The following is a 9,952-nucleotide window of genomic DNA, read 5'->3' on the forward strand; positions in this document are numbered from 1 at the left end:
GCCTCTTATCTGATTCTCTGCAAGGAATGGGAGATAGCCAATTCGCCAACACCTGCAAGGCTCTCGCTACACTTTGCGATGTCCCTTTGCTGGATGGTGATAGTTCTCTTCATGGATTTTCTAGATCAGTGACTCCCAATTTTTGCATATCTCAAATTTCTGCACTCTGGGCTGAATACCGAAAGGCTACTGGTAAACTACATGCTCTACACCAAATTGAGGAATTTGTAACACACAAGTATCACACTTATAAGTGTAACAAAGTTTGTCACGCTATTATGTGTAACAACTGTAGTTGCAGGAAATCCTACACTACACCCCTCATATGATTTCATTATTACTCAACTCATTTTTAGGTTTACACTCTTAATTTTATTGATCAATTTTTGAATGTTCTTACAAGAAAAGATAAATGAATCAATAATGACCTCTGCTCTAGACTTGCTCTCTCCTATTTACTTGTTTCTTACTCAAAAAGATCTCTCTTTTTTTCTTTACAACTTGAACGACTATTTATAGAGAAATACATAGTGGATGACATCTAATCTGTCCTTTATTTTCGGGTATGGTTTGCGACATTCTCGCAACCTTACAAATGTTAATTTCGCAAGCTTTCTAATTTTCGCAAAACTATCACATCTTTCTCGTGATTCTAGCTGACGTCGTTTATCGTATCATTTCTGAAATTGTTCTGCGACGCTGTTGTATCGTGTAATTGATAATTTCGCTGAGACATTATCATTGCGAGATTCTTATCCTACAACAACCTCTAAAAGTGTGACTTTAATTCGAGACTAGTTTTACTTTTATTTATGTTTATTTTGTTACACTTTTTGGTGCGACAACATTGTCAGTTATTTTTTTTTAATTAAGAAGAAAATAAAAAGTAAATTGAAATTAAATAAAACAAAACAAAAACAAAAAATACCACGTCCCATCTTCTTCCCGTCTCGCCAACTCCGCCTATCAGTTATCTTTTTTATTTTCTCCTTCAAAGAAAAGTTCTCTCTTTCCTCTATAGAAAAATCATATCCAAAGAAATCGAAATGTATGCTCTTATACCAACTGTGATGGTCCGGAAATGTTTTCGCTTCCGATCGGCCGTAGAGTTCGGTCAATCGACAAGTTCCAAATTCTCTGAGCTGCCATTTAAGATGCACGAATTGAAAACCAGTTTGTAAACAAGAGTAAAAGTCATGCTATTATTAAACATAACAAAAGAAGTTTCATAAACATAAACCAGTCAAACAAAAACTGTGGCTACAGGATATGAGACATGAAACCATTTAAACATGACCCACACTTATTAATTAATATACTCTTTTTACAAACAACAACAAGACAGTATCAATTTTCACAAACTAAAACAATAGGAGAATATTATATCCTTTTTTCAAAAACCAACAAGATACATATGAATATATATGAACACAAAGTGATGTACTCACTTTGACCCCAAAAGATCAATGCACCAAGCTTAAGAAAGCTTACTCCCTCAAGTCTCCCTTAAACTCTGTGGAAAATAAAACAAAACAAAAGGTTGAGCCACAACCCAGTAGAGAGTTAACGATACGATAACACAAGTATAAAGAATGGCCAAATACGATAACGATAGGATATCAAATCGAATAAAGCATAAACAATGCTTTAAGTTGTTGAGAACATCCAAATCGAAGTATCAAAGGCTTTACAAAGCCAATACACAATCGAAAACATCTTAAATAAGTGAGTTTGTAATAATCTACTATGAGGGTCTGAATAACCAATTGTCGAGGTTTATCAGAAAGCCACCCTATCGTCCCGGACGATCTTCCACAGGTCACCATTATTATGGATTTCCCCTTGTGGGCCCGACAAACTCATCAGTAGTGTTCGTAATCAAGAGGATGCTCAATGCAGTTCATAAATAGTTCATAAACTTCGTTAAATACGAGAATCGAACAAACCATCAACAAAATATTGATTCATAAACCATGAAATTAACTTACCTTAGATTTTCACGCATAAAACAAAATCATAAATACATGTAAGTATTGAAACATAAAGTTGGGAAAAAATCTAAATTTTCAACTGCATCAAACCAATGAGTTTGTGTGGGAAATCCTTTTTAAACTACCAACACTTTTAAATTTCCATGGGCTTTGATACAATTTAAAATCCAACCAATCTTATCATTTGAAAGACTACAAAAGATCTCAAATCATGTAAGATTACCAGGAAAATAATAATTCCAGTAGTTTAAAAAACTAGAGATGCAGGTATAGAACAACATAATTTTTCAAAAATTGCAAAGAATTGTCCAGACTTTATTACAAAACGAAAATGAGTATTTCTTGTCTCATTTTAAAGTAGAAAACATAATATTTCAGATAACAATGATATATAAAATCAGTGAGTTTTATATCCAGGCAAAAGTAGTTCAACAAAACAGGACAGAAATCAAACTCTTTAGAAATTGCAGTTTCAACAATCTATATTCAAAAATTCGTGTAAAATTTATCACACGATGAAATTCGGTGAATTTGGTATCCTTTGAAATCTAAGAAACTCAACTTTAACATAAAAATGATAAACAAGGGTAATGAGTTACATAGATGCGTTTAAACATCTCCGTAAAACAGGACAAATATGCAGTTCTTCAGAAGTTTTAGTTTTAATAGTCTGCAATCAAAATTTCGTGCAAAATTCATTGCACAATGGAATTTAGCAAACTTGGTCTTGTTAGAAAGCTGAGAGACTCCTATTTTAGATAAAAATCATAACCAGAAGAAATCATGTATAAATTGGATCTGAAAAGTCTCAAATAAACTAGACAGTGACAAAGTTTTTTAGAGATTACAGTTTTGGAAGTCTATACTCAAAAATTCACCCAAACTTCATTACTTATCGGAATTCATTGATTCTTGTCTAGTTTTAAAGAAGATAAAGCCATCTTTTATATGAAAAATATAAACAAAAACAATAATTGATGTAACTGGGTGAGAATCAATCCCTAAAACAGTACAAAAAACTATTCAGAAATCCTTGAATTGCTCAAAACGGAGTTTCAAGAAGAAATGTAGATCAAACCCAATAAATTACAAGTACCCATGGATAGTTTTTAGGAATAATAAAGTCCAAACATCATATTAGAAGAAACCCCTAACTTTTCATGAACCCTAAATTTAATATCAAGATGAACAATCATGAATTCGTTTAAAACGTCACAAATCCATCATATAAAGTTTCATAAGAGTATGAAGAGGTTTGATTTTCATTAAACATGAAATCAGATAATAGAAATCATATATATATCAATTAAAAAACAGTTTTATGAAGAATTCCTCCTACCTTTTCATCAGCAAACGATTCCAAGGAAACCAAACCAAATTAATCGATGCAATTCAACCTTCAAATTTCCAAGTTTTTGTAATAGAAATTATTTCTTCTTTGATATAGAAGAAAGAAAAATCAGATGGAAAAACTAAATGTAATGAATCCATTTTTGGTAGTTAATACTTATCAAAATAATGAAATGACCAAAACGCCCCTCTTTTCTCTTAAAATCGACACACGATCAAGACAGGTGTCATTTTGCGGCAATTCGAGTATAAAAAACTCTATTAGCGTCTGTACACACGCTACAGGCAGGCTCACACAAAGAGAAGTATAGTTTCTCAGGAAAAACCCAAGTGTTTCTCAACCGAAACACAACGACAACTAGATTCACACTCCACATTGCGCTAATCCTAGTCTTCCAATCCAAATGGATTGGGCTCGCTCCCTAATATTTTAAGAAAAAGTACGCGGGTATTACATCATTACCCACTTAAAAGAATTTCGTCCCGAAATTCAAAATAGAGAAAGAGACTAACAGACGTTACCTCCTAGTAACTCCACACGTTTTCCTGGATCCAAAATTTAAGCTCCCACACTGTCTCTTCGAAGTTGTTTTGTTGCCAGATCATTTCCAAAAATCTGTTCGTCTCTTATTGAGACCCTTCACTTCTTAGCTGAAGAAGAAAGCGTTGAACTTGCACTAATCGAAATACACAAAACAAACTTTAAAAAGGTTAACCTTGTTAGTAACTACTCATTACTAACAACCCAATCATATACATATCACGGTATCTGGTTGTTAGTCTAAGATTTCATAAAATAAAAAGATTCTTAACACCTTTTTCAAATCCATGTAATGAAATCAATGTTTCATTCCAAAATTTCAAAACAAAACATAGTAAACTTGCAGAAAACAATTGTGAAAAACAACGAAAATCCCAAAGAAATCGAAACGTATGCTCTGATACCAAATGTGACGGCCCGAAATTTTTTCGCTTCCGATCGGCCGTGGCGTTCGATCTATCGGCAAGTTCCAAATTTCCTGAGCTGCATTTGAGATGCACGGATTGAAAACCAGTTTGTAAACAAGAGTAAAAGTCATGCTATTATTAAACATAACAAAAGAAGTTACATAAACATAAACCAGTTAAACAAAAAGTGTGGATATAGGATATGAGACATGAAACCATTTAAACATGACTCACACTTATTAATTAATATATGTTGTAGGGCCTACAGCCCATGCATGTGCGGCCCAACTAGCTATGCCTAGGGTTTCCGTTACATGTATATATATGTTATTGTATCCATGTAACCTAGTTGATGATCAATAAAAAACTCTACCTCTTTCTCTATCGTTTTCACTTTTATCACTATAAAACGTTATCATGCCCGATGCTATACCACCGAGCTAAAGTTGGGTTTGTTCCGATTCTTCTTATTCCTTTGGGTCGCAGGATTGGATAGGCCGATTATTTATTTTTTTTCTTCGTATATCGATTGATCAACACAACTTGTTCCCGAGTTATGCATTCAATATGCTTGAGTAAGTCCTTGTGAATCTAAATCTCACTGGTTGTGACGCCATTTTATTTTACTTATCTTTCTTTTCAATTAAAAAACATGAGGTACTCCTAAATCTCCCATTCCTTTTTTTTTTTTAATTAATGTGTTTATAAATCAGATCTTATGATTGCTTGTCACATGGCTTGTCTCCATGATAGTATAGCATATTTTGTCTAGGAATTGATAAATAAATACTATAATATGATATTCATCTGATGTTTAGTTTTGGTGATAATGACTTTTAGCCTATTGGAATTTTTTTTTGTAATATATTGTATAATAATGCTATCGTCAGATCAATCATCTGTTTTATCCTACGGGATTATGCCTATTATTTTTTGTTATTCTCACATGTTTGTCTGAAATATTTGTTAACTTTGTTTTAAATTATAATAATAATATTTAAATAATAATAATAAAAAAAGAAAAGTAAAGATTATGATATGCGTTTTTCCCCACCGTTATGTTATCTTGCATATTAGTATTCATTTATGGTCTTGTAATAATTGTTGTGATTATTTTTGGATCTACTAAAATTTGAATGTCTTTTCTGCGACTGAATTTGGTGTTTAGTATGTTTTTCTCTGTTGACATAGGTTAAAAATTTGAACATGTAACATGATTCTCTGTTTTTGATCATGTACTCTACTATTTGGTAGATAGATATACACTGTTTGGTTTTCTTCACAATACAATTTTATTTTTGTAAAAAGTAATAATAAAATATTGATTGTTTTCATGTTTAGTCAGATTAATTAATTTATTTGGGTCCTTGGTAATTGTTTTATGTACACGATGTTCAATCGGTGACAAATCTCGGCCTGCGAATGAAACATGCGTTCCGAGGAGAAAAAGTAAATCTCCGCTGGAAAATTTCCACCTGGTCCAGCCAACCCCGGTTCAGTCCAGTTCTGTTCTAGCCCAACCCTGGCCCTATTCCAAGTCTCAGAGCGTGTTATCCTGTTCCAAGTTTCAGAGTTTTGGGGCGTGCGCGATCAAACGTGTTTCGGTTCTGTCTACGTATTGTGGGAACCAAGTTTTGAGGTATGTAACTTTGAATACTTGTTGGGCTTATTCTATTTTTTTAAGAACATGCCTAGTTCTGTTTTTTTCCTCAAGGTAAGTTTGTGTCGTATAAATAGTCAACTTAAATTATAATTGTTGATCATGAAGAATTTTGGTTTTATTATTATTTTGTTCCCTTGAATATGATATTGGCTATAGTTGAATGATGTTTATTTTTTGTTCAATCGGTTGTACCAACTAAATTCCAATGTATTCATTTGGGGCTTAGAAGTACTTGAGCACCATTATTGGATACTTGATATTTTCCCAAAAAAAAAAAAATTGAATGTTCCGTGGAATGTATATGTCAGTAGTTTCAAAACATACGTTCAAATAAAATCACATATATTCTGATTTTTGTGGAAGAACTCACAAAAGATGATATGAGTCATAAAATTTCAGTTCTCTACTGCATCCATAATACTAACGAACCGGTATATGTTGAAGTATGACAACAAGAGAATTATCTTTAGTAATATGTTCAACCTACAGTAAGTGGTTGACATGTGTAGTCAGATTCTCTTGGCATATTGAGATAAATAAATTTCTCAAATTAAGATAAATGTAGCAAAATTGAAAATGGAAAGAACCCCAAAGTAATGAGGGTTAGACGTACCGACTCATATAAAGCATGTGAAAAAGGACATATATATCATGAGACAAAAAAAAAATTTCCCCAGCAGTAATGACACCAAAGTATAGGTATCAATTGAACATGGGATCGGCTAAAATGTAATTCTAGCTTCCATCATAAATGAAAGAGTTGGAAATGCATCTATTTATAGGTGTTGGTATATACAATGTAATGTGTGTAACATAGTAACAACCAATTTTCACATCAACTTTAATGGCAACAAGAACTTTGCCTATCCAATTGACTATTTAATTGAACTAGATAAAATGTCTGCGCTTACGGAATGGAAAGTACATCATTTCCACGAGACATAAATTCTCTAAAGCACTTGGGATATATCTGGATGGAATGTAACATATATTCATGCTAAAGAAATTTAGTTGAATCTGACTTTTGTTACATAATAAGACCACACCACTTATTAAATATCTCAAGGCTCAATGTCTAAGCTATGTGTGTACTAAAGGATAATCACGTATCGTTAAGGGCAAAGGGTGTTCATAGAAAGTTACCTACCTTTTTGGAAACTTATACTGAGAATAGAGTTGATTGCATCTATAAATTATTCCTAATGAATGTGGAAGGAAGCATATCCTTAGAAAATTAATGTGTCAATCTAGTGCAATGTAAATTATTGGAATTGAATTACTGAATCCATTTTAACCCAGACAATGAATCGATTGGGATTGATTCATAAAGACTTTGACATAACCATAAGGCACATTGGTTGTGACACGATGTTCCGTTTTGAAAATACTAACACGGGCATCACTTCATTTGAGTGTACAAGACAATGAACTAGTAGAATGCGGAGTTACAACATCTATCACAACTAGTGATTTCTAAATTTAATAGATTTGCAGTACCTCTCCCCATTATGCTTTAAAGTAAGGAAGCACGTCACTCATCTTACAAAGTCTTTCTTTAGTAAAACATGATTGATACCATCATGTTTTACTTAGATGCAAATGAAAGATAACTCATTCTTCAAAGAAATAAAGTGTTGTTAGTGAACATATATCCATGCAGAATGCGGACCATTCAAGTGATGTATGGCTATGGTGGATGATTCAACGCGTTGAATCAGTTATTGCTCACAAAAAACGATGCGTTTAATTTTTGTAAAACGTCCTTGCATATAATACAAAATGCAAAGTGCAAAGGCTCACCATCTTTGTTAATGCTAGAGAATTTACATCCAAAGGAATTGATGAATATTGTATGTTTAATAGGGTCAATATAGAGCATCTTATACCCAATGGTCTTGCGGAGGCTACCATCAAAGGTTACAGATGGTGTATAAGGCATGGTTATGCGTACAAACCTACCTTTAACTTCTTGGGGAATATGCAATATTAACGAATCATTACTTTATTTGTTTTTTAACCCAATATTAGTCAACCTTTATTGCGTACCAGTTGGTAACTGGATTTAAGCCTGACATTCGTGTTCTTACGCATTTTGGATTGCACTATATATGTGCCATTACGACTCCTCATCGTACTATGATGGGTTTTCAAAACTGTTAAGTAATTATGTTGGAAATGAGTTCCCAACAATTATCCGCATTTTAAACCTTTTGGCAGAAGATCTCTTACTGCTACATTTGCAGGTTATCACTTTAATGAGACAGTCTTCCGTCGTTAGGGGGAGATAAGAAAAAATATTTTCTAAGGGAACAACATGAATTGTCGTGGTGTGTTCCCACTGTGTCTCATATTGATTCTTGTACTCCACAAATGTAAATATGAAGTGACAAAGAATAATCAATTTTCAGATCTATACTGATGTCGCTAAAGTGACAAGATCACACATATCAGCTGCAAATATTCCTGCAAGGTCATAAATCATCAGTATGGGGTACACCATAGACTAAGGTGTTGCAACTACACATGGTGGAAGTGTAGTTGAGGCTGTGGCTCCATAAAGGAAGATTGAGAGACCACCAGGTTTGATCAATGCTCACCTAGAAAGGAAGTATATGAGTAAGGCACAACTTAATTTGTATCATCAATGAAATTATCTCATATGATTGTCTCTGACTATGTCCATGAATCAATACTGGAGGATCCGAAGTTTTAAATGATTCTAGAGAAAATGAAATCCTGACGGATTATGAGAATGCACATGAGTCAATGGAAGGATCATGCGTGCACAATGATGATATAATTAATAAATAGTTTCTCCAGAACTAGAGCAGAATGAGATTGAACCATGCATTATTTTGATTAATTTCAAATAAGTAACATATTTGGCCTACACAATCCAGGTAGAACTTAGTTCTTTGGCAAATATACGGGTATTTGGTGTGGTAGTGCTAACCAACCAAGTGTAAATCCTATTGGACATACATAATTAATTTGTCATAAAGTATAATGAGAAGAAAGTAGTCTTAATGTACAAAGATTCGCCTTATGGCGTGAGGATTCTCATAAAGCCCTGGAATTGTTCTCTTGTAATGAACGTTATAGAGTTCTGTTACTTAGTTAGATTGGTAATTTCAAAAGGACTTGAAATGCAGCATATGTATGTGGTTATTGTGTATCTCTGAAAGAATCAAGAGATAGAAGATATTTACAAAAGTACTTGATAGACTTTTTTTGCCCAAATCAAGTAACTCTAAACCACAGAATGTGTTTACAATTATATAGAACGTTCACTTATAGATTGAAGCAATCAGGCGGAAGTGGTATACCCGTCTAAGTGGCTATTTGATTTGAAGGGGATAGACAAGTAAGTTATTTTTCCTTGCGCATTAACAACAAAGTTCTTGATTTGGAATTATAGCTATCTATGTCGATGGTACAGACATGATGGGTACTCTTGATGTAATAAGAGACCTTAAAAGCTATTTGAAATCCAAATTTTGAGATGAAAATCTGGGGAAAGCTCGGTCGAATACTGAGCTTGTGGTATATTATTCCACCAGTTTGCATATGTCTAAAGTTGTCAGGCAATTTAACAAGGACATGCATCCTTCTAGCACTCCCATGGTTAGTCGAGGTTCAGATGTAAGTAAATGACCAATTCGTATAAAGGAAGATGATGAAGATGTGTCGGGAGATGAATTTCCCTTATCTAATTACAATAGACGCATTATTGTATTTAGCATAATGTACTCGACCAAATGTTACATCCTCAGTTAACTTGTTAGCTAGATATAGCTCAGCGCCAACGCAACGTCATTGGAATGGTATAATGAACGTAATCATATACTTAAAAGTAACCATTGACATGAATTTGTTTTATCCATGCAAAGACATAAAAAGGAATGCTAATGAAAGTGCAATCCAAAGGTTGTTGATTATAAAGGAACAATAATCTCTTCTCCAACGAAAGTAATCAGGGGAAGATACAATAGGCTATTTT

The 9,952-nt window shown here is 33.4% G+C and overlaps 1 long non-coding RNA gene across 1 annotated transcript; it reads right to left on the bottom strand.

Moving 5' to 3' along the window:
- Nucleotides 1–963: 963 nt before the first annotated feature.
- LOC113335307 lies at nucleotides 964–3,451 on the bottom strand. The gene is made up of 3 exons (XR_003353252.1): nucleotides 3,331–3,451; nucleotides 1,449–1,513; nucleotides 964–1,142 (listed from the first exon to the last, which is right to left on the bottom strand). It is a non-coding gene; the product is annotated as an uncharacterized LOC113335307 (long non-coding RNA).
- Between the last annotated feature and the right edge of the window lie 6,501 nt (nucleotides 3,452–9,952).

The sequence above is a fragment of the Papaver somniferum genome, unplaced genomic scaffold, assembly GCF_003573695.1.
Source record: "Papaver somniferum cultivar HN1 unplaced genomic scaffold, ASM357369v1 unplaced-scaffold_139, whole genome shotgun sequence".
Taxonomy (NCBI): Eukaryota; Viridiplantae; Streptophyta; class Magnoliopsida; order Ranunculales; family Papaveraceae; genus Papaver; species Papaver somniferum.